Source organism: Mobula hypostoma, chromosome 27 (assembly GCF_963921235.1).
Source record: "Mobula hypostoma chromosome 27, sMobHyp1.1, whole genome shotgun sequence".
NCBI lineage: Eukaryota > Metazoa > Chordata > Chondrichthyes > Myliobatiformes > Myliobatidae > Mobula > Mobula hypostoma.
In genome coordinates, this window is record NC_086123.1 from 34,870,042 (window position 1) to 34,894,562 (window position 24,521).

The 24,521-nt window shown below is 47.0% G+C and overlaps 1 protein-coding gene across 1 annotated transcript in view; it reads left to right on the forward strand.

Annotated features, from left to right (window-relative positions):
• Positions 1-2,542: 2,542 nt before the first annotated feature.
• Positions 2,543-24,521, forward strand: part of trpv4 (transient receptor potential cation channel, subfamily V, member 4) — a 149,508-nt gene continuing 127,529 nt past the window's right edge. Inside the window, exon 1 of the mRNA XM_063034220.1 lies at positions 2,543-2,804. The gene's annotated coding sequence lies outside the window, so the exon portion shown is untranslated. The remainder of the gene's footprint in view (positions 2,805-24,521) is intronic.

Here is a 24,521-nt window from a genome sequence, read left to right on the forward strand (position 1 = left end):
GTGGGGCTAAGTATAGCTTCAATGCCAGATTTAAGTTTGCAGATGACACCCCTGCTGTTGGCTGAATCAAAGGTTATGTTGAGTTAGCATACAGGAGAGAGACTAAAGATCTGGCTGACTGATCCCACAACAGCAACCTCTCACTCAATGTCAGCTCGACCAGGGAACTGTTTATTGACTACAGGAGGAGGAAACATGAGCCTGCCCTCATCGAGGGATCAGAGATATGTAGGGTCAGCAACTTTAGATTCTTCAATGTTCTCATTTTAGAGAATCTGTCCTGGGCCCAGTTGATAGGTGCCATTACGAAGTGCCTCTACTTCCTTAGAAGTTTGTGAAGATTCTGTATGTCTTCTAAAATTTTGACAAACTTCTATAGATGTGTGGTGGAGAGTATTTTGACCAGTTGCATGACAGCCTGCTATGGAAGCACCCATGCCCTTGAATGGAAAGTTCCACAAAAAGTAGTGAATCCAGCTCAGTCCATCATGGATAAAGCCCTCCCCATTTCTGAGCACATCTACGTGGAGTGTGGCCGCAGGAAAGTAGCATACATCATCAAGTGAGACAACACGTCACCTGCCAATCTGCTGGGCTCATCCGTTGTATCTGATGCTCCTGATGTGGTGTCCTGTGCATTGGTGAGACCCGACGTATATCGGAAGACTGGTTTGTTGAACACCTCTGCTCCATCCGCCAAAAGAGGAACTTCCTGGTGGCCAACCATTTAGATTCCTATTTCCATTGCTGTTCCGACATGTCGGTTCATGGCCTCCTCTTGTGCCACAAATGAGGCCACCCTCAGGGTGGAGGAGCAACACCTCATATTCCATCCAGATGACCCAATGTGATGGCATGAACATTGATTTTTCCCCCCCCCCCACCTCCCTGCTGCTTCTTTTTCCTACTCTTCCCTCTTCCCTCTTCTTCTCAGTTGCTTATCACCTTACACTGGTGCCCCTCCTCTTCCCCTTTCTCCCATGGTCCACTCTCCTCTCTTCTCCTATCAGATTAGCTCTTCTCCAGCCCTTTACCTTTCCCACCTACCTGGCTTCACCTATCACCTTCCAGCTATCATCCTTCCCTCCCTCACCTTTCAATTCTGGCATCCTCCCCCTTCCTCTCCAGTCCTGAGGAAGAAGGACCACGGCCAGAAGCATTTACTGTTTGTTCGTTTCCTTAGGTGCTGCCTGACCTGCTGAGTTCCTCCAGTATTTCGTGTGTGTTGCTTTGGATTTCCAGCATCTGCAGAACTTCTTGTATTTATGATGCATCACCAAGGACTCCACGATCCAGGACACTGTCCCTTCTCACTGCTGCCATCAGGAAGAAGGTACGGGAGCCTTCGGACCCACACCATCAGGTTCAGGAACAGTTATTACTCCTCAACCATCAGGCTGTTGTACCAGAAGAGATAACTTCTCCCCATCAGTGCGCTCTTCCCACAACCTATAGACTCACTTTCAAAGACTCTTCAAAGTTCAAAGTAAATTTATTATCAAAGTACATAAATTGTCACCATGTACAACCCTGAGAGTCTATTCTTGCAGGCATACTCAATAAATCCATAATAGAATAATAACCATAACTGAATCAATAAAGAGCACACCAATTTGGGTGTTCAACTGGTGTGCAAAACACAACAAACTGCAAATACAAAAGGAAATAATAATAATAATAATAATGATAAATAAGCAATAATTATCCAGACTGTGAGCTGAAGAGTCCTTGAAAAGAGCCAGTAGGTCGTAGGAGTTGTTCAATGATGGGGCAAGTGAAGTTGAGTGAAGCCATTCCCCTTTGGTTCTCGATATTTATTAATTATTATTTTATTGTATTTGCACAGTTCGTTGTTTTTTTTGAATATTGGTTATTTGTCCGTCTTGTTGTGTATAGTTTTGGTGTTTGTATTTTCTGTGAATCTCCGCAAGAAAACGTATCTCAGGGTTGTATATGGTGACATATATACTTTGATAACACATTTATTTTCAACTTTGAAAGTCGGCTCTTATCCTCCGTCGCTCCAAAGAGCCCGCGCTCGCTCAACCTACCATTAAATGAAATCAGTGAATCACACCATGGTTGGCAGATTAAATTTAATGTAAAATAAAACGATTTAATATCGAGCGCTCAAGGTGACGGGACTGCAAATGGTATCAATATTCTGTCCACACTGCGAGGGGATTTGCATTTTAAACCACTGTTTACTCCCACTCTGAATTCGATCACGGGCACGGTGAGTTAAATTCTTAAAATCAGGATTTATAGAGAGTCTCGCGTGACAGTCCACCTCCCACAGGAGCTGCTGGACCCCGAGTTGCTCCAGGTCCCGCATGGGCAGCCTCCGGCCGCTGGGACTTTCTGAATTCAGTGCGCTGGACGTGGGGAACTCACTGTGCGTTACGCACAGGCAGCTAATCTCGGAGTTGCGAGGATCTGGCAAAGATCCCGTGTCTGCGCAGCGTAACTCCGTGTCGCTCGGCGAATTAGGGCGCTGAGCGGTAAATCGACTTTCGTAGCGGCTGGGGGTGGACTCCGACAACTGAGCCGCAAACTGCCAGCGGAGGATCGGAACCAGCTGTGGCCGGAGACCTAGCCTGCAGAAATCCGGAGCACAGAGGAAAGCCACGGAGATAGTTTGAACTAAAATCCGATGGGTCCAGAAGTTGCTGGATGCTTTAGCCGGGAACTGCCGTGAACGAAAGGAATTCAGCGAGCTGGAAGTCAAATCTAGAAAGTTGGAGGCTAAATCCTTTCCCGCTCCCACGGCTGTTGGGAGGCGGCGTAACCTACAGCGCAGTCAGGTAGGTGTCAGCTGGAAATGTCACCCCCTCGCCACTCGGCACTTGTTTGTTCTCTCTCTTGCTCTCGCTCGCTCACGCACACACACACACACACACTCTCTCACACACCCATACCCTTTCCTCTCTCCCATGTGTTCCCCCCCCCCCCTTTCTTGGTCACTCTTCTCCGTGGATGTCAGAACCAATCGGCCCATCGTATCCATGCCTGCCAATACCATGCATTGAAGGTGAATACCTCCTTTGTGGCTGGTCCGGTGCTTTCTGCGGTGGATGTTTCCGTCTCTACCCACCACCCTCACAGGCAGCCTCTTCGCACCCCCGTTCCCCTTGCCTTTTCTTCCGCTGTTCCCGTTTATGTGGCGGGTTCTCGCTGTAGCTCCGTCGAAAGGCAACTTTTACTTTCTCAGGGCGGATGCTCCGACACAGGGCAGAGATCTACCGAGGTGGGTCTCCGGCGTCAGGCTGGGTTCCGAAACCGCAGACGTGACTTTGGCAGTTCTGAGGAAAGAAAACTCATTAAAGTACGAATTTAACATTTGTGTAGAACCGTTCATGAGATCCGGTCATCGAGTAATACCCACAGAAACTGGGTTCCAGCTCATCAAATATCTGTTTTTAATCCTGTTACGTACCCCAGCAGAAATGGACCACTTAGTTGGAGTCTGGTTTAACAGAAGCTAATAAAGTTTTATTAAAGAAATAAGTAATACAGTACTCTAATCGTAAGGATATAAATCCAACAGATTAGCAATGATAATACACACATATACACAGAACTAGGATGATAGGAATCTATCGCAGTCTAGGGGTAAAGTGATCAGTCTCAAGAGACGCCGAGTTCAGTTCTGTTGAGTACAGTTCGCAGTAATCGCTGTTGTGCCGTTGGAGAGAGAGAGAGAGAATATGCAAATCTGATTCAGACAGACCTTTGATGTTCCTCGCAGTTAGCTTTCGGGCGAACCCTTTTAATGTCTTCTGTGGCCCCTGACTGTGACCCCTCCGTTCCGGATACGACCGTTCTTCCGCGGTGAACCCGGCACCCAGGCAAGGGCGGACACACACACCAGGTTCCCGCCGATCGTACCTTTTCACCCTGTGCGTCAATGGTCGGTTCCCGCGACCGGATCACCAACTTGTGGGGGCACACCGCTCTTCCAGGGTCTCATTATCTCGTGGTGTCTGTCGTGCCTTAGCAAATCTGTTCTTTTTATTCCCCTGCTGGGGTATCACCTGTCCATCAAACTTGAAACAGTTCAGGTTCAAAGCAACCGGTCTGTCAATATTCTGAATTGTGTTTCTTTCTCGTTAATCTCTCTCTTCTCTCTTATTAGCATTTTGAATGTTTCTCCATTGTCTCACTTATCTCTCTCATCAGCATCAATCTTCTGATAACTTGGTTTGTTGTCACAATCCTAATTAAGAACGTCGAGCTGTTTACCACAGGAACAACTTCCCTCCCGCGATATTGGTGCCGAACAGGAAACCAAATTAAGCTAAATCTCTTCGGGCTGTACATGATCCATATCGTAAAACCATAAGGCATAGGAGCAGAATTAGGCCATTCAGCCCATCGAGTCTCCTCTGCCATATCATCATGATATCCATTTCACTCTCAGCCCCAATCTCCTGCCTTCTCCCCATATCCCTTCATGCTCTGACTAATAAAGAATCTAGAATATTCCCCCGGGAATATATGAGGAATATCCCTCCATTCATCTGCCACTATCCCCGGCATCTGTTCCTGGCACCTTTTATACTTACTGTATAAAATTACTAGCCTCTCAAAATTCGTTTAACATTTCCCCACCCCCAAATGCATGTACTCTGGTATTTGATATTTCTACCCTGGGGGAAATCTTTGTCTAACTACTCGATATCAGAAGTTTACCAGCATTTGATCTGCAATCTTTAATTATTGAGGAACAGTGTTCCACGAGTCCTTCCGGCCCTTCGAGTCGCGCCGCCCAGCAACCCCAATTTAACCCTAGCCTAATCACGGGACAATTTACAATGGCCAATTAACTTACCAACCAGTATGTCTTTGGGCTGTGGGAGGAAACCGTAATACACAGAGGAAATCCGTGTAGTCACGGGAGAACGTACAAACTCCTTCTAGGCAGCGGCGGGAATTGAACCCGAGTCACTGGTCTTGTAAAGCGTTGTCCTAACCACTCCATTACGTTGCCGACCTTCTATATCTTTGCTATTCAGTGTTGATTTAGATACTTTTTAAACGTTGTGAGAGTTCCTGCCTCCATCACCCACCCAAGCAGACACTGGGGTGATAAAATTCTTCTTCAGAACCTCTCTAGATCTCTTGTCCTTTACCCAGCCCTATGCCTTATGGTTTCAGATAGCCTATCTATGGGGAAAGTTACACATAAACACAAGGTGTTCCACTTTGAGTAGTCAAACCAATACAAGGCTTCCCTGGTGAATGGCGGGGCCCCTGGGAGTGTTGTACAACAGACAAGTACACTGTTCCCTGAAGGTGGCGTCACTGGTAGACAGCATGGTGAAGAAGGATTTAGGCACCTGGCCTTTAGCAGTCTCCACATTGAATACTGTATAGGTGTTATGTTGCAATTGTATAAGATGTTGGTGAGGCTCAACGAAGTACTGTGTTCAGTTTTGGTCATCTTGCTGTAGAAAGGATGCCATTGAATTGGAAAGGGTGTAGAAAAGATTTACAAGTTTGTTACCTGGACTTAAGGGACTGGGTTATAGGAGGAGGTCAGGCTGAATAGGACGTTATTCCTTGGAGTGTTGGAGGATGAGGCGTGATCTTATGAAGGTCATGAGGGGTGTGGGTTAGGATGCTTGTACACAGTTTCTCGGGTAAAGAAGGACGAGAAGGCATAGGTTTAAGGAGAGAGGGGTCTCGGGTAAAGAAGGACGAGAAGGCATAGGTTTAAGGAGAGAGGGGAGAGATTTAACTGGAGCCTCAAGCACAATTTCTTCACACAAAAGGTTGTATCAATGAGGGAGATAGAAACCTTTGAGGGTGCTACAGGATATTTTATTCGTGTATAATAAGTGATAAAAATATATAAAGATGTACAAAACCCAGTGTATAAAATAATCAATAAATGAACAACTCCCATTGCCTCTACCATGTGAAGCAAAGGATTAACAGGACCTACTGAAAGTCTAAAACAGAGTACAGAATCATTGATACAGTAGCAAGTCATAGGGTCATAGAAAACTACAGCATAGGAACAGACCCTTAGGCCCATCTAGTCCGTGCCAAACCATTTAAGCTGCCTAGTCCATCATCCTGCATCCGGACCTTAGCCTTCAATAGTCTCATGCCCATCTGCTCATCGGGGACTCTGACCTGGAGACTCTTAGAGGAATAATTGATTGAGTAGCAAGTTTCAGACCCTTTCTCATTACATTGAGCAATTAAGTTTTCAGTCAGCGGTCTGGCGGTTTAGCTCTCTCCACGTGAACATGTTAAAGAAATAGATTTATGCATTGACTCCTTTGAAAGAATTTTGCTTTATTGCATTCCCACCTTATGGTGAGATTTCATGAGTGGTTTTGTATGAGTGTTAAATCTTATTAATTCCTAACTTAAAAATTCAGAGCACACAACCTAGAAGAGTACAATACAGCCCATTGCTTCCGTGTCATCTGTGATGTCAATCTACACTAATATCATGCCTGCTCATGATGAGCATCCTTCCATTCTCTGCAGGCTCATGTGTCTGCCTAAATGCCTCTTAAACATTGCCATTGTATTTGCTTCTACCACGTCCTCTGGCAGTACATTCCAGGCAGCTACCACTGTGTAAAAGGCTTGCTCCACAAATCCCCTTTAAACTTCCTCCCTCTCACTCAAACCTCCAGTATTTGTATTTGTCATGTCTGCTCTGGGAAAAGGGCTCGGACTACCTATCTTATCCTTATCATCGTCATCGTCATCATGTGCCATGTTATTTGACGCGGGCAATCACAGTCTTCCATCTATCTTTATTTCAGAAGTTCTCATAAGTTCTTCAAAACTTTTGCCTGTCCATCCCTTAATGTAACTCATCAATGACATGTTCCGTTGACCTTGTCTTTTTCTTTCCTCACCTTTTCCCGTCACTGCAAGATGACAAAGAAAGATTCTCTTCCCTCGGTACATGTCCCAGAAATTCCAGCTGCCGTTTCCTGATTGATGATATCAGCTCTCTTCTTATTCCAGCTTTCTGCAACACTTTCTCATTCGTAACTCTGTCCTTCCACGATATTTTCATCGTTCTTCTCAAAACCACATTCCTGCAGCTTCGAGTTTTCCCTCATTTTGCCGTGAGTTTGTCCAACATTCGCTTCCATGTGTTAGTGTGGAATGAAGGTAGCACCCACATCACTCTATTTTATACTTAAAGAAATTGTTATTCTTTAGTATCTTGCTCGAATGCTTGAACGTGCATTTAGCAATTCCAATCCTTCTAATTTCATGAAGTAATTGAACTCCCATGTTTGTTTAATTGTTTCGTTGCCCACTTTCCATTCACGTTTCTGCATTTCTTTCTTCTTTGTGACAATCGTATGTCCGATATGTAAACGTCCCAATCCATGGGGTCAAGATCAAAAGGGGGTGATGGATACGGGACTGAAGGTGTTATATTTGAATGCAAGCAGTGTATGGAATAAAGTAGATGATCTTGTAGCTCAGTTAGAGATTGGCAGGTATGAAGTTGCGAGAATCACTGAGTTGTGGCTGAAAGAAGAGCAAAATTAGAAGCTTAACATCCAAGGATACACCTTGTATCAGAAGGACAGGCAGGTAGGCGGAGTGGGTGGGATGGCTCTGTTGGTAAGAAATGAAATCAAATCCTTAGAAAGAGATGACATAGAATCGGAAGGTGTAGAATCCTTGTGGGTAGGGTTAAGACACTGCGAGGGTAGACAGTCCCTGATGGGAGTGATATATAGGCCCCTGAACAGCAGCCAGGATGTGAGATATAAATTTCAACAGGAAATAGAAAAGGTATGTAATAAGGGGAATGGTATGATAGTCATGGGGATTTCAATACACAGATAGATTTAGAAAATCTGGTTGTGCTAGATCTCAAGAGAGGGAATTTGTAGAATTCTGTGAAATGGCTCTTTGGAGCAGTTTGTGGTTGAACCTACTAGGGGAAAGGCAATTCTGGGGTGAGTCTTGTGTAATGAATCAGATTTAATGACGAGCTTGAGGTAAAGGAACCCTTAAGAGACAGTGATCATACTATGATAGAATTCACCCTGCAGTTTGAGAGGAAGGAGCTAAAATCGGATGTATCAGTACTACAGTGGAATAAAGGGATTTACAGAGGATTGAGAGAGGAACAGTTCAAAGTTTATTGGATAGGGACACTAGCAGAGATGATGGCGGAACAGCAAGGGCTGGAGTTTCTGGGGGAATTTGGAAGGCACAGGAAGGATACATCCCACAGATAAAGAAGTATTTTAAAGGGATGATGAGGCAACCGTGGCTGACAAAGGAAGTCAAAGACAGCATAACAGCAAGAGAGAGCGCATACAAGACAGCAAAAGTTAATGGGAAGTTAGATGATTGGAAAGCTTTTAAAAACCAACAGAAGACAATAAAAAAAACAAAAGGAGGGAAAAGATGAAATACTAAGGTAAGCTAGCCAAAAATATCAAAGGGGATACCAAAAGTTTTTTTTCAGATATATAAAGAGTAAAAAATAGGTGAGAATGGATATTGGACCACTGGAAAATTAAGCTGGAGAGGTAGTAATGGGGGATAAGGAAATGGTGGACAAATTGAATAAGTATTTAGCATCAGTCTTTACTGTGGAAGACATTAGCAGTGTGCCCATGCTTTGGGACGGTATGACTCTGTGAATAAATGTTGTGGGTGTGCCGAGAGGGTGACAGAACACCAAGAACATGGCTCCATTACTGGCTTTCTCTCAGTAAATGGTATCAAGCTGTAGAGGTTCCGCTAGTGAGGGAGAGCCTGGCTGAGATGTTGGGATAGATAGAGGATTTTGATGGATTCTAGATCACGGTCTCTCTGGGGGCTTTGCTATTACTTGCATGGTGGGTTGTGGGGGTTGAAGCTTTTTGTTGGAGCAAGTGGGGGGGGAGGGCAGATTCTTTTGCTGCTGCTTGTGCGTGGGAGAGGGGGACGGTCTGCTCTGGGGTTCTAGCATTGTCTGTCATTCATTCCCTGTTTTGTGGACGTCTGTGAAGAGTAAAAATTTCAGGTTGCATACTGTATACATTCTCTGATGTTAAATTGAACCGTTTGAACCTTCTTTCAGAAGGTCATGGAGATGAGATAGAGGGGAAGTTAATCATATTTGCTGATCAAAGGATCAGTAAGGAACTTGAGAGACTGTGAGCTTTAGCTGTGTGTACCTATCAGAGGGCTGGTCTGAGGTAGGTATGTAGAGTATGGATGATAGGTTTCACGCTGCGGTGTTTCTCTGAAAGAACACTCACACTTTTATCCCAAAGTGTACCTCTGAGAGTATGCTTGTAGATTTTTCTTAATGACGCAGTAAACCTTAAAGTTCTTGTGAACACATCCTAAATCCTCTCAACTTCCTTCTCTGCTACTGAAGGCACTGAGTACAGTTTGCAATCGATTGCTGTTTGCTTATTTGTATTGCATGTTGTCAGACTGACAGTTCAACAACCAGTGAATGAAGACACAGAAACAAGAGACCGCACTTGCTGGGAATCTTGAGCAGCACACACATACAATGCTGAAGGAACTCAGCAGGTCAGGCAGCATCTATGCCTTCCAGCTTCTTACTTCATCCCTCCTCCCCCACCCACCTCCCTACCTGCACCTCTCACCTGGTCTCACCTATCACCTGCTGGCTCTTACTCCTTCCGCTCTCTCCACCTGCTTTCTCTGGCTTCTTCCCCTTCTTTTCCAGTCCCAATGAAGGGTCTCGGCCAGAAATGCCTATTCCCATCCATAGATTCTCCAAAGAACAAAGGTTTCCTCTCATTAAATATTGGTAAAGGAAAAAGTATACCCCTTCTCAACTGCCGATCATTTCCCCCTGGGTCCCCCCCACTTCCCTTTTTCCTCTCCTATCAGATTCCTTTCTGTCTAGCCCTTTACCTTCCCTACCCACCAGGCCTCACCTATCACTTTCTAGCTATCCTCCTTCCCTTCCCTCCCCACCTTTCTATTCTGGCATCTTTCCCCTTCCTTTCCAGACCTGAAGAGGTGTCTCGGCCCAAAATGTTGCCTCTTCATTTCCAGAGATGCTGCCTGACCTGCTGAGATCCTCCAGCACTTTGTGTACGTTGCTCTGGATTTCCAGCGTCTGCACAATCTCGTGTTTAGGATATAGTGTTTGGTTTCCACTGTATTTGTCTCTCTCTTTCTCACACACACACACACACACACACACACACACACACACACACATACAAACTCTGAAGTTCTGTTACTTGGCCACTAAAAGTGGTTGAATAGATTCAATAGGTTTAATTTAATGTCAGAGAAATGTATACAATATAAATCCTGAAATCCTTTTTCTTTGCAAACATCCATGAAAACAGAGGAATGCCCCAAAAACGAACGGCAGTTAAATGTTAGAACCACAAAGCACCCCCCCAGCTCCCCCCTCCCATGCACAAACAGCAGCAAAGCGACAATCCCCCTTCCCCCACCAACAAAAAAGCATCGGTGCCCCCCACCGAGCACTCAAGCGTGCAGCAAAGCATCAATAAAGACACAGACTCGCAGTACCCCAAAGACTACTCGTTCACCCGGTATTCGTCATACCACAGGCTCTCTCTCTCCCTAATAAGGGAAAAAGAGGTGTCCCCATTTCACTGTGAGAGGTGAGACATAGCAAACAACTCGCTGATTTATGGTGTTAGAAGTCTGCTGCTTTGCTTTTTCCGAGCTCTGTGCCCAGAGACCCTGGGTCTGTGGCCACACAGCCAGCCGCCAGCTCGCTGCTTATGATCTTCTGTATCCCACAACACACCAGTTTTCTGCGGTGGTACCAACCTCGAATCAGCCTGCCTCCAGAGCCACAAAAATCCGGCACCTGAAGGTGTGCCAGTCTTCTAGGCCGCGTCCTTGGCGTATCAAAAAGCGGCCGGTCGTGAGGCCCTGAGAGCAGGTCCTATTCCCACAAAGAACTGAAGTCAGCGTGTAACTCCAGGTCAGGGTCATCAAAAGAACCCTGAAAGGGAAAAATAAAGATATTAAAGATAGAAATAGAGCTGTTTCTGGAGATGCAAGCAAAGGAATTGCTGTTAGGTGCCATCATCCTAAGCTCCACCCTCTACTGATTGGTTGAACCAAGCTGTTTACCACAGCTTAATGTCATTCTTGAATATTGGATGAGTATCTGAATTGGCTTGGTACTATCTTCCTTTGTGTCTTGGTGCCAGACAAGTTTTCATGACAGTTCAGTGAAGCAGCTCAGGGTGGAGACCCAGGAGAATGCAGATATTGCACCCTGGAGCAGCAAGCAACCAACTGGAGGAACTCAGCAGGTCGAGCAGCAGCTGAGGGGAAAGAATTGTCAACGCTTTGGGTTAAAACCCTGCATCAGGACTGGACGTGAAATGTCCCGCAATTTCAGATACTCCTTGACCCATTCCCCAACAGGTTATTTGAAGCAGCTTACTCTTCTAACAGTGTTATATAAATCTGTGCGTCTCTACCAAAGGAGGTGTAAGGCGCTCTTTCCATCCACTAGCCTGCAGTTCACCCTTGGGCAAGGGGTAGCACCTGCTTAGCCCCCCGATCAGGGTCATTTGAAGCCATGGGAGTAGGTGGTGGATGGTGGTATGAGCAGCTGGTGCACATCACAAGTCCTGGTTATGCGACCACTGACACCAGGCAGACAATCTCTGAAGAGAATTGATAATGGCTGGGGTCACCCATCTTGTAAAGGCACTGCCCAGAAGCAGGCAATGGAAAAGCACTTCTGTAGAAAAATTTGCCAAGAACAATCATGGGTCATGGAAAGACAATGATTTCCCACATCCTGTGGCACAGCAGATAATGAACGATATAAATACAAGTTTATGAAACCCATCTGCTTCAGGTTTGATAATTGGGATGGTCAGAGCCAAGACTATTAGTCCTCAACACCCATATCTGTACTTTTTCAATGTTGTTTTGCAAGTACCCATCATAATTTGGAAGAGTCACCTCAGGAGTCCTCTTGTGACCTGTCTCTATCACGGGGAAACATTAGAAGTAGATCTTGTGAGAAACTCTATTCTCATCAGTCTGAGACTCACATTCTGTAACCACCCTTCTCCCAAACAGCCGCCCCTGTGGGACCCGCTACATCACGGTAGCGTAGAGGTTAGCGCGACGTTATTACAGCCCGGGGCACTTCAGAGCTTGGTGTTCAAGTCCGGCTTCATTCTGTGAGGAGCCTCTGTACGTCCTGTCTGTGCAAAGTATGGGGTTTTCCCTGACTGCTCCAGTTTCCTCCCACAGTCCAAAGTCGTGCCGGGTAGGTCATCGTAAATTGTCCCATGATTAGGTGAGGGTTAATCAGGTTTGTTGGCTGTAGCACTAAATAAATAAATAATTCACTCTGTGGCTCCTATCTTGTGTCACTCTGTGTTCTGTCCCCTGCTCCCCTCCATCATTCTGCAGGCTATCACACCATCTTCAACCCTTCTGTCCCACTCTGGAGTCACTTTTCAGTCCAGAGTCTCCTCCAATATATCGAAAAAATTAATTTCCCTAAAAATTATACCAGTACTGGGTGGAAAGTCCAAAATTTAGGAGAACAGAACTTGGCAGAAGGATTACATAGTTGGAAAGGCCGGGCTTCCTGAAGTTAGGTCACTGTTTGTGTTACCTGCTACGGAAGGGCCGTTGCTTACACTGAGTTTCACTGCTTTCTGTTGCTGTACCTTTAGCAGTGACAGTAATAGGAATGCAATTGCTTGAGTCAAGTATGATGTCCTCCTGAAGGATTATTTCCTTAACGCAGAACACTTTAGTTTAACGTGGGGAGGCTGATACAGGGCAGCTACCACCCTGTCCTTGACGGACCGGGGTGAGGGACCAGTGCCGTGGATTCAAGACGACGGGGGACCCTTCACTGCCATCATCTTTCACCAGCTCCACCACCCTGAAGTCTTGGTTGGATCATTCTTTGTTTGCAGCCTGTCCCTTGACCTTACCACCATGGCTGATCCTAACAGGAGCTAAGCTCCACTCTTGGGGTTTCAGAAACTCACAAGCAATGTTCCCTCTAATTTTTAGTAGTCAGTGTGCGCAAAAATCTTATGTTGTGCAAATTTTTTTCCTGTGACAAAAGTATGTGCGCACTGAAAATACACATGGCACAGTTTATGTAGGTTTACAAAATATTTGACATAAAACTGCACAGAATCACAACAAAATAAAATACATATTTAAGTCACTCAGTTATTTTTTCTCTCTCCTGTCTTTGGCATTTACCCATTCTTTGTAAACTCTATCTAGAGTAATAGAACTTCCATCCAACTGATAGCTTTTGATTCTCATTAACATATCCAAATGATATTCACCTAAATGGTTTTTCAGCTTATTTTTGAGTTGATTCATTAGGCTAAAACCTCGCTCACAGTCCGCACTAGACGCAAGAAAGGTTCCCCCAATGCCCATCATTGTGCAAGGTCGCAAAACTGTTCATTTTGAAGTACAAATGCCGCCATTTGAGCAAAGTTTGAAATCAGTTTGGATTTAATTTTTTCTTGCACAGAAAATTTGAAATCATTGAACTGTCTATCTATTACAGTATTTTCAGCTAGAAAATCATGATATTTTAGACATAAGGCATTAACTTGTTCATCGCCAAATGTGAAGTCACAATCTGCAATTGCGGAGAAATCAAAAGCTGACCATTCTTGTACCTCATCTTCAGGAAACCTGGAACTGGTAATGATGGGTTATGTTGCCTAAGCTGTTTTACACTGTCCAAATATGATTTACTTGCCAAATGAAGCTTCAAAAAGTCAGGTTTCCAAACATCATCCCACTTCTTTCCACTAGCAAATTCTCCAGCAACTTTCGCATCACGACAATACAAACAGATAACTTCAGTTTCCAAATCATACAAAATATTTCTCGTAGCTGAATGTTCATGACCTCATGAGCTTTCAGTGTAGCAGTTTCTACTATTTTGTTAAGCCATTCAACTTTAAACAAATTTGCAGTTCTTTTGAGCTTCACGCCCTTCGCTTCTTTTGAATTCGACATAGTGAATCAATATTTTTTCAATAAAAACTTAGTAAGCTATCTACAGGATTTGAAACAGATCTTTGTAAACTTTACGATATGAACACAGTCCAAACATGGCTGCCACCGTGATGCAGCTGTACAAACCGGAACAGGAAAGGTGAGGTGACGTAAATTAGTGACGTGTATTGTGGTATTTGAAAAAAACAACTAACCAGTTAACAGAAACATTTAGCTAAACGATCATTTTCAATAAGTATAATTATTAATTAGTACATTATTTTAGGTGCTAATCTTTTGTGTGCACATTAATTTCCTTTGTGCGCTGGTTGAAAAACGCGTGTGCACGCGCACACACACAGCTTAGAGGGAACATAGCTCACAAGCCTCTCCCCTGTGACAAGGTGACAATCCTCAGAGAAGCTCTTTATTTATCACCCGATCCAATCATCAATATTAGTTTTATATTATCCACGGTGCAATTCTCTGTCCTATTGCGCCCCTAGTGGCTGGTGTTCCCCAGGCATGGCTGCTACTGAGGACACATAGATGTTGGCATTGTCAGCAGTTTGAAATACTGTATCTGTAAGCAATGTTCCCTTCAAATTTTTTTTTTACTACTGTGTAGACCAGCAATTGCTCTGAGCAGGAAATTTTTATATGGCCTGAAAAATGCGTGGCACTTTAAATGTTCTGCTTTGTAATATGCATACAAGGAATACTTAGAATGAAATTTGAAAAATTACATACTTTTGATTTTATTTATTAGTTGAAGGGTATAATGAAATGCAATACAAGAAAATCTTTCGTGTTTTGTAAACTTTTAAACTTAGACAGGTTCAGCGTTCACCGGGACGGCGGTTTATTAATAATGAGGTACCGACTTTCATTCTGTGTTAATTGTTACAATTTGTAACAGTGTTGTAACTTGAAACACTAGCAATGTAAATATGTTGAGACTCTAAAATGTTTCAAAGTATAGGTTGTGGTATGTTTAGTATTTAGAAAACCTATGAATTATATTCATTAACACATAATTAACTACAGGGTATTTTAAAATTATATTTAAAATTACATAGATTTCAAAACTATATTAACTTTATATAAAAGAAAATTCCAGCCGCGTGACAACAAAGGTTACGTGCACGCCAGAATTTCAGTTACTATGTCTCCATACCCTGGGACTATTCAAGAAAGAACCATTGCACATAGAAGCTTATTCTATGAGTTAGGGATGGCTAGGCTGCATTCAAGTAAATTAGGGAACAGACCACATATAATCAATGACCACCTACGTATGTGAATCACTCAGGAAGCAGAGATAAAGAGAATGGGAGGATATGGAGATGGTGTGGTGATGTGAATTTAAGGCACAAGAATGGCAGAATAGATCCTTGTGTAAGGTTATGGAGAACATTTTCTGATTGCAGAACCATGGCCTCACATTCATCTGTCTCTTCTGGTAAAACACAATAGAGACATCCTGAAAGAGGGAAACAAAATAAATAAACTACTGGACTTGTTTGTCCAGAGTTTGAAAGCCATTGCTTCATGTGATGCTGAGATGATGCTGGGATGTAACCTAGGGTAACCATCAGTGACGCAACTGGGTTCATCAGATGTTTCGGGTCTTTCAGCATCAGGCACCCTCGTCCAGGCAACCCGGAGAGGGTTGATCAGGCCCTGGCTTGTGTCTCAGCCCCTCTTGATCCAGAGCCATCCGGAGGCTCCCTCAGCAGCCTCTGTGATGGTCCTAGTGGCTCTTTTCCTTGCAACCCCCAAAACATCAAGGCGAGAGTAGGCTCTGCACAGCGAGGAGCTGGTAAAGCCTCGACAGCCCAGCCCTACAGGCTGGCATCGGTAAAGCCTCTAAAGCCCAGCCCTACAGGCTGGCATCGGTAAAGCCCCTACAGCCCAGCCCTACAGGCTGGCATCGGTAAAGCCTCGACAGGCTGGCATCAGTAAAGCCTCGACAGGCTGGCATCGGTAAAGCCTCGAGAGCCCAGCCCTACAGGCTGGCATCGGTAAAGCCCCTACAGCCCAGCCCTACAGGCCGGCATCAGTAAAGCCCCTACAGCCCAGCCCTACAGGCTGGCATCGGTAAAGCCTCGACAGGCTGGCATCGGTAAATCCTCGAGAGCCCAGCCCTACAGGCTGGCATCGGTAAAGCCTCTACAGCCCAGCCCTACAGGCTGGCATCGGTAAAGCCCCTACAGCCCAGCCCTACAGGCTGGCATCGGTAAAACCTCGACAGCCCAGCCCTACAGGCTGGCATCGGTAAAGCCTCTACAGCCCAGCCCTACAGGCCGGCATCAGTAAAGCCCCTACAGCCCAGCCCTACAGGCTGGCATCGGTAAAGCCTCGACAGGCTGGCATCGGTAAAACCTCGAGAGCCCAGCCCTACAGGCTGGCATCGGTAAAGCATCTACAGCCCAGCCCTACAGGCTGGCATTGGTAAAGCCTCTACAGCCCAGCCCTACAGGCTGGCATCGGTAAAGCCCCTACAGCCCAGCCCTACAGGCTGGCATCGGTAAAGCCTCGACAGGCTGGCATCGGTAAAGCCTCGAGAGCCCAGCCCTACAGGCTGGCATCGGTAAAGCCTCTACAGCCCAGCCCTACAGGCTGGCATCGGTAAAACCTCGACAGCCCAGCCCTACAGGCTGGCATCGGTAAAGCCCCTACTGCCCAGCCCTACAGGCCGGCATCAGTAAAGCCCCTACAGCCCAGCCCTACAGGCTGGCATCGGTAAAGCCTTGACAGGCTGGCATCGGTAAATCCTCGAGAGCCCAGCCCTACAGGCTGGCATCGGTAAAGCCTCTACAGCCCAGCCCTACAGGCTGGCATCGGTAAAGCCCCTACAGCCCAGCCCTACAGGCTGGCATCGGTAAAACCTCGACAGCCCAGCCCTACAGGCTGGCATCGGTAAAGCCTCTACAGCCCAGCCCTACAGGCCGGCATCAGTAAAGCCCCTACAGCCCAGCCCTACAGGCTGGCATCGGTAAAGCCTCGACAGGCTGGCATCGGTAAAACCTCGAGAGCCCAGCCCTACAGGCTGGCATCGGTAAAGCATCTACAGCCCAGCCCTACAGGCTGGCATCGGTAAAGCCTCTACAGCCCAGCCCTACAGGCTGGCATCGGTAAAGCCCCTACAGCCCAGCCCTACAGGCTGGCATCGGTAAAGCCTCGACAGGCTGGCATCGGTAAAGCCTCGAGAGCCCAGCCCTACAGGCTGGCATCGGTAAAGCCTCTACAGCCCAGCCCTACAGGCTGGCATCGGTAAAACCTCGACAGCCCAGCCCTACAGGCTGGCATCGGTAAAGCCCCTACTGCCCAGCCCTACAGGCCGGCATCAGTAAAGCCCCTACAGCCCAGCCCTACAGGCTGGCATCGGTAAAGCCTCGACAGGCTGGCATCGGTAAAGCCTCGAGAGCCCAGCCCTACAGGCTGGCATCGGTAAAGCATCTACAGCCCAGCCCTACAGGCTGGCATCGGTAAAGCCTCTACAGCCCAGCCCTACAGGCTGGCATCGGTAAAGTCTCTACAGCCCAGCCCTATAGGCTGGCATCGGTAAAGCCTCTACAGCCCAGCCCTACAGGCTGGCATCAGTAAAGCCTCTACAGCCCAGCCCTACAGGCTGGCATCGGTAAAGCCTCTACAGCCCAGCCCCACAGGCTGGCATCGGTAAAGCCCCTACAGCCCAGCCCTACAGGCCGGCATCAGTAAAGCCCCTACAGCCCAGCCCTACAGGCTGGCATCGGTAAAGCCTCGACAGGCTGGCATCGGTAAAGTCTCTACAGCCCAGCCCTACAGGCTGGCATCGGTAAAGCCTCTACAGCCCAGCCCTACAGGCTGGCATCAGTAAAGCCTCTACAGCCCAGCCCTACAGGCTGGCATCGGTAAAGTCTCTACAGCCCAGCCCTACAGGCTGGCATCGGTAAAGCCTCTACAGCCCAGCCCTACAGGCTGGCATCAGTAAAGCCTCTACAGTCCAGCCCTACAGGCTGGCATCGGTAAAGCCTCGACAGCCCAGCCCTACAGGCTGGCATCGGTAAAGCCCCTACAGCCCAGCCCTACAGGCCGGCATCAGTAAAGCCCCTACAGCCCAGCCCTACAGGCTGGCATCGGTAAAGCCTCGACAGGCTGGCATCGGTAAATCCTCGAGAGCCCAGCCCTACAGGCTGGCATCGGTAAAGCCTCTACAGCCCAGCCCTACAGGCTGGCATCGGTAAAGCCCCTACAGCCCAGCCCTACAGGCTGGCATCGGTAAAACCTCGACAGCCCAGCCCTACAGGCTGGCATCGGTAAAGCCTCTACAGCCCAGCCCTACAGGCCGGCATCAGTAAAGCCCCTACAGCCCAGCCCTACAGGCTGGCATCGGTAAAGCCTCGACAGGCTGGCATCGGTAAAACCTCGAGAGCCCAGCCCTACAGGCTGGCATCGGTAAAGCATCTACAGCCCAGCCCTACAGGCTGGCATCGGTAAAGCCTCTACAGCCCAGCCCTACAGGCTGGCATCGGTAAAGCCCCTACAGCCCAGCCCTACAGGCTGGCATCGGTAAAGCCTCGAGAGCCCAGCCCTACAGGCTGGCATCGGTAAAGCCTCTACAGCCCAGCCCTACAGGCTGGCATCGGTAAAACCTCGACAGCCCAGCCCTACAGGCTGGCATCGGTAAAGCCCCTACTGCCCAGCCCTACAGGCCGGCATCAGTAAAGCCCCTACAGCCCAGCCCTACAGGCTGGCATCGGTAAAGCCTCGACAGGCTGGCATCGGTAAAGCCTCGAGAGCCCAGCCCTACAGGCTGGCATCGGTAAAGCATCTACAGCCCAGCCCTACAGGCTGGCATCGGTAAAGCCTCTACAGCCCAGCCCTACAGGCTGGCATCGGTAAAGTCTCTACAGCCCAGCCCTACAGGCTGGCATCGGTAAAGCCTCTACAGCCCAGCCCTACAGGCTGGCATCAGTAAAGCCTCTACAGCCCAGCCCTACAGGCTGGCATCGGTAAAGTCTCTACAGCCCAGCCCTACAGGCTGGCATCGGTAAAGCCTCTACAGCCCAGCCCTACAGGCTGGCATCAGTAAAGCCTCTACAGTCCAGCCCTACAGGCTGGCATCGGTAAAGCCTCGACAGCCCAGCCCTACAGGCTGGCATCGGTAAAGCCCCTACAGCCCAGCCCTACAGGCCGGCATCAGTAAAGCCCCTACAGCCCAGCCCTACAGGCTGGCATCGGTAAAGCCTCGACAGGCTGGCATCGGTAAAATCTCTACAGCCCAGCCCTACAGGCTGGCATCAGTAAAGCCTCTACAGCCCAGCCCTACAGGCTGGCATCGGTAAAGTCTCTACAGCCCAGCCCTACAGGCTGGCATCAGTAAAGTCCCTACAGCCCAGCCCTACAGGCTGTCATCAGTAAAGCCTCGACAGCCCAGCCCTACAGGCTGGCATCGGTAAAGTCTCTACAGCCCAGCCCTACAGGCTGGCATCAGTAAAGCCGCTGCAGCCCAGCCCTACAGGCTGGCATCAGTAAAGTCCCTACAGCCCAGCTCTACAGGCTGGCATCAGTAAAGCCTCTACAGCCCAGCCCTACAGGCTGGCATCATGCCCCCCATCCTTGTCCCTAGCACTGCTCTACTAGTTCCTGGTATTTGGTGGTCTTATGCTCAAACACCTCCTCAATCCGGTCTTCCCGAGGCACTGCCAGTTCCACTACGGCAACCTGCTTGCAGGTTTCTGACAGAGTGACCACGTCATCCCTCAGGGTTGATGATGCGATTCACTGTCTGGGTAGGAGTGACTTTCAGTTGCCAGTCGGATGCCATGCCGAGCGAGCCTGCTGGTGATCTGGGCTGAGGCAGTGGTTGGGGTCCAGCTTTGACGAAGGCTCTGAGCTCTCTGGGTTGGTGGAGATGCCTACTGTTGTTAATGGCTGAAGAAATACCTTCTGCCTCTGCCATTAGCACCTGCTCATGGCATCAGTGGTACTGACCTTCTCCCAAGGCTTTTGGGCAGGTGCTTCATAGAGCTAAACAGCACAGAAAGAGAACCTTTGCCCCGTCATATCCATGTCAACCATTGAATTCTCAGCTATACTGATCCTATTTTCTGGTACTTGGTCCTTCTGTGCCTTGTGTGTTTGAGTGCTCATCTCCAGCACTGTGCAAAAGTCTTAGGCATATACATATAGTGAGGGTGCGTAAGACTTTTACACAGTACCGTATTAATTTTATGTATTGCACTGTACTGCTGCCACAAAAAGAAACAAATTTCATGACGTATATGAATGATGATAAATCTGATCTGATACGGGTCTCTATTGTGGACTGAGAGTGGGAAGGGGGCAGGGAGAGGGGAATCGTGCTTGGGAAAAGGGGAAGGGAGAGGGGAGGGAGCAGGAAGCACCAGAGGGACACTTTGTAATGACCAATAAACCAGAAAGTTGGAACCAAACGGCCTTTCCTGGTGTCTCAGGACTGGGCGTGTCTGTCCCAGCGCCACCCCCTGCCCTGGCACTCCTCCTCTGCCGCCTGTCCCACACCCATCCCACAGCACCCCACCCTCGCCACTCCCACATCCTATGCTCCCCCCAGATTTACAAACTTGCCCTCCGCTCCACATTGACAAACGCGGTGCTGTGCGAAAGACTGAGGCAGCCTATGTATATATATTTACGTGTAGCAACCCACCATCCTCCAGGCAGAAGCAAAACTTCCTCGGTCACCTCTAAGTCTCCTCCCTCTTTACCTTAAGCCTCTGGTCCTATACAGCTCTGCTGTGGTAAAATGTTTGGGACTATCTACTCTATCTATGCCCTTTATAATTTTGCTCATCAGTGCCTACAAAGATGTGGTTATTTGTAAATTCTAGTTATGTTATAATTAAAGGATCTGAGCTGATCTGTGGTTACTTGTCTGGGTGTGGGCACTGCTGCTTTCAGCTGAAGGAACGTCTTGACCTCACACCCTTCCCTGCAGAGTCACATGTCTCCCCGAGAAATAGTCTCCAGATGCTCTACTCTCTAATAAGCATTGGTTTATTTTGGTTTGTGGTAGATGGGGCACTTTGGAAGATTGCACCAGGTTTTAATAGGACAGCAGGACTCTTGGCATCCTGCTTCATGCATGACTGTAGTTCTGCATGGGGACCTAGGAGTGATAGGATGATGCATTGGGATCATCTGCTCAAGCTTATTCATTGCCAACGGCCATGGGCATCTTTAACCATACGGCACAATGGTAACACTGACCCAGCGAAGGAGCCTAACCATCAACAAATAATTGCTAAGCCTTCCAATCGAACTTTATTCTCTGTAGTGGCAAGACAATGCACAGTACTGTTGCTTCATCGCTCCTGTGGTCCGAGTTTAGAACATAGATGTTATGGCACAGTACATGCCCTTTGGCCTATGATGTTATGCTGACCTTTAAACCTACTCTTGGAAAGATTTCAGTCAGATTTTGAGGCTTCTCATAGCACAGAATCTGCCCTGCTGAAAGTGTACAATGATCTGCTCCTCTCTCCCGACTCAGGTGACTCTGCCAGCCTAATTCTTCTTGACCTCAGCACAACGTTCCATGCTGTGGATCACGCCATTTTAATAGAGCATCTCCAGTACGGGGTGGGTGTTGATGGCACTGCCTTGAACTGGTTCATATCCTGCCTCAAAAATAGAAGCTTCTCCATCAACATAGGCAAATTCTCTTCTCCCCCAGCGAGTCTCTCCTGCGGGGTCCCACAGGGTTCCATCCCAGGTCCCATTCTTTTCTCTATATACATGCTTCCCCTCGGCCAAATCATTCAAAAATATGACATTTCTTTCCAGTGTTATGTTGATGACACACAGCTTTATCTCCCCTTAAAACCAAATGACCAATCAAATCTAGTTACCCTCATGAGCTGCCTTGAGGACATAAAGTGTTGGATGGCACAGAATTCCTGCAGCTGAATGAAGGCAAGTCTGAAGTTGTCCTATTTGGCCCCCCTGACTCCATCAGAGTGATTACCAACAGTCTTGTTAACCTGTCCACCCTTGTCAAATCCCATGTCAAAAACCTTGGTATGATATTTGATTCCACCTTTAAGTTTGACAAGCAAGTTAATGCAGTAGTAAAAGCCTGTTTTTTCCAGCTTCATACTATTGCTAAAATCAAGCAGTTTCTCTCTTTCAAAGATCTTGAGAAAGTCATCCATGCCCTTATATCCTCCCGCTTGGACTACTCCAACTCCCTGTATACTGGGATTAGTCAGTCGTCCCTGTCCCACCTGCAACTGGTCCAGAACGCCGCAGCCAGGCTCCTGACAGGTGCCCGGAAGAGGGACCATATTACTCCTATCCTGGCCTCCCTCCACTGGCTGCCAGTACGGTTCAGAATTGATTTTAAGAGTCTCGTGTTTGTTTATAAAGCCCTAAATGGGCTGGCTCCCCCCCTTATATCACAGACATTCTAACCGCTTATTCTACTTCCAGGTCCCTCAGGTCGGCTGACTTGGGGCTCCGAGCTGTCCCGCGATCAAAACTTAAGTTCAGGGGTGACCGCACTTTTGCTATTGTAGCCCCTAGACTGTGGAATAGCATTCCCCTCCCTATCAGATCGGCCCCCTCCATCGACTCTTTTAAATCCAGGCTTAAAACTTACTTTTATTCACTAGCGTTTGAATCCTCCTGATGTGGCTGACTTTTGGCTTGTGCCCAGGCCCTTGTGTTGTTTTTTTTGTGCCTATAAGTTACCTGCTTTGTTGGTTATGTCTGTGTTTCTCATATTTGTGATTTTAGCTATCTGCTCTGATCTGTACAGCACTTTGGTCAATGTGTGTTGTTTTTAAATGTACTATATAAATAAATTTGACTTGGCTTGACTTGACTACTCTGATATCCCCCTCCCCTATACTTCCTTCCAATCATTTTAAAATTATGTTCCCATTTCCACCCCAGAAAAAGTCTCTGGCTGTCCTCTTATCAATATCTCTTATTGGTTTGTACACCTTTATCAAGTCACCTCTCATCCTCCTTCACTCCAAAGAGAAAAGCCCCAGCGTGCTCAGCCTACCCTCATAAGGCACGATCTCCAGTCCAGGCAGCAGCCTCTGCTTCCTCATCCTTCCAAGTGTGGAATATCGAGTTCAGTTTGGTCCTGGCCACCAGTGTTATCTGTGCGGAGGTCGTTCATTCTATTTGTGACTTCACGAGTTTCTTTCTGCCAACTTTCCAAAGGAATACTGGTTGTTGGGTCAGCTGCCTACTGCAAGTAGCCCTAATGAAGGTGAATGGCAGGGAATCAAATGGAAATGCAGGGTATGGGGGGAAGAAGAAGCATGCAGAGAATAAATCATCTTATAAGAGAACCAGCATAAAGAACCTATCATCTTCCGCTTTAAACCTAGCTAACGATGTGGCCTCCAAAGCTGTCTGTGGCAATGAATTCAACAGATTCACCACTTTGTGTCTTAAATCCTCCTCATCTCTGTTCTAAATCCCACAAGTGTCGGGGGCGAGGGTATTTGGTGCGAATGTAGGGATGAGTGTAAGTATGGCAGTTTGGTGGTCGACAGACCACGGACTGAGTGGCCTGTATATCTCTGACAGTTAAAGGACAACCTACAGGCGATCTGGAGTCACATAAAGGTCAGACTAAGGAAATATTTCTTCCCCTGCAGAACATTAGTGAACAAGATAGGATTTCATTATAATGCAGTCGATTCATAATTGCATTTCTATTCAGTTCCTTTCGAATACATTTCAGCAGATCATAAGTTAAGGCTTTCAGATACTATTCAGTGACTTAATCAAAACTGACAGATTATAACAGTTTGGAACTATCATATACTTGACAGCTGAATGAGGTACTTAGTGGGTGTTTGGGAACTTTTAATTGAAAAGAGCTAATTTTATAGAAGGACTCTCAATTATAAACCACTGCTCAAAATTCTGACAATCACTATCATTCAATTTCAAAAGAAAAAGTAGATTACAAAAAGGTACCAGCATTAAAATAGTAAGTTCAGAGAAATTCTGGTTAGTGAATGAACTCCCCATTGTGAAAATAATTCACCCACTCCAGGAGTTTCTCATTGGGCAATTGGAAATCAGCCATCTTTCATGACCTTTCTGTTCCCTGTTCAAACCAATACTACCTCAAAGATCGAAGTACATTTATTATCAAAGTATGTATACAGTGCACAACTTTGAGATCTGGCTTCTTGCAGGCAGCCACAAAACAAAGAAACACCACAGAAACTGTTTAAAGAAAACAAGACCATCAGACGTGTGGGGAAAAAAGTACAAATTGCACCAACAGCAAAAAGGGAACAAATAGGACTCAAAACATTAAACATCACCCAGTGTTACCATCATTACCTGCACCACTTCCTACTCATACTCACTGTTTATCAGGAAACTCAGTCTGCTCCATCATGGGCACTGGCCTTGGTAGTATCCAGGATGTCTTCAAAGAGTGATGCTCAAAAAGGCAGCATCCATCATTAAGGACCCCCATCACCCAGGACATGCCCTCTTCTCATTGCTACCATCAGGGAGGAGGTACAGGAGCCTGA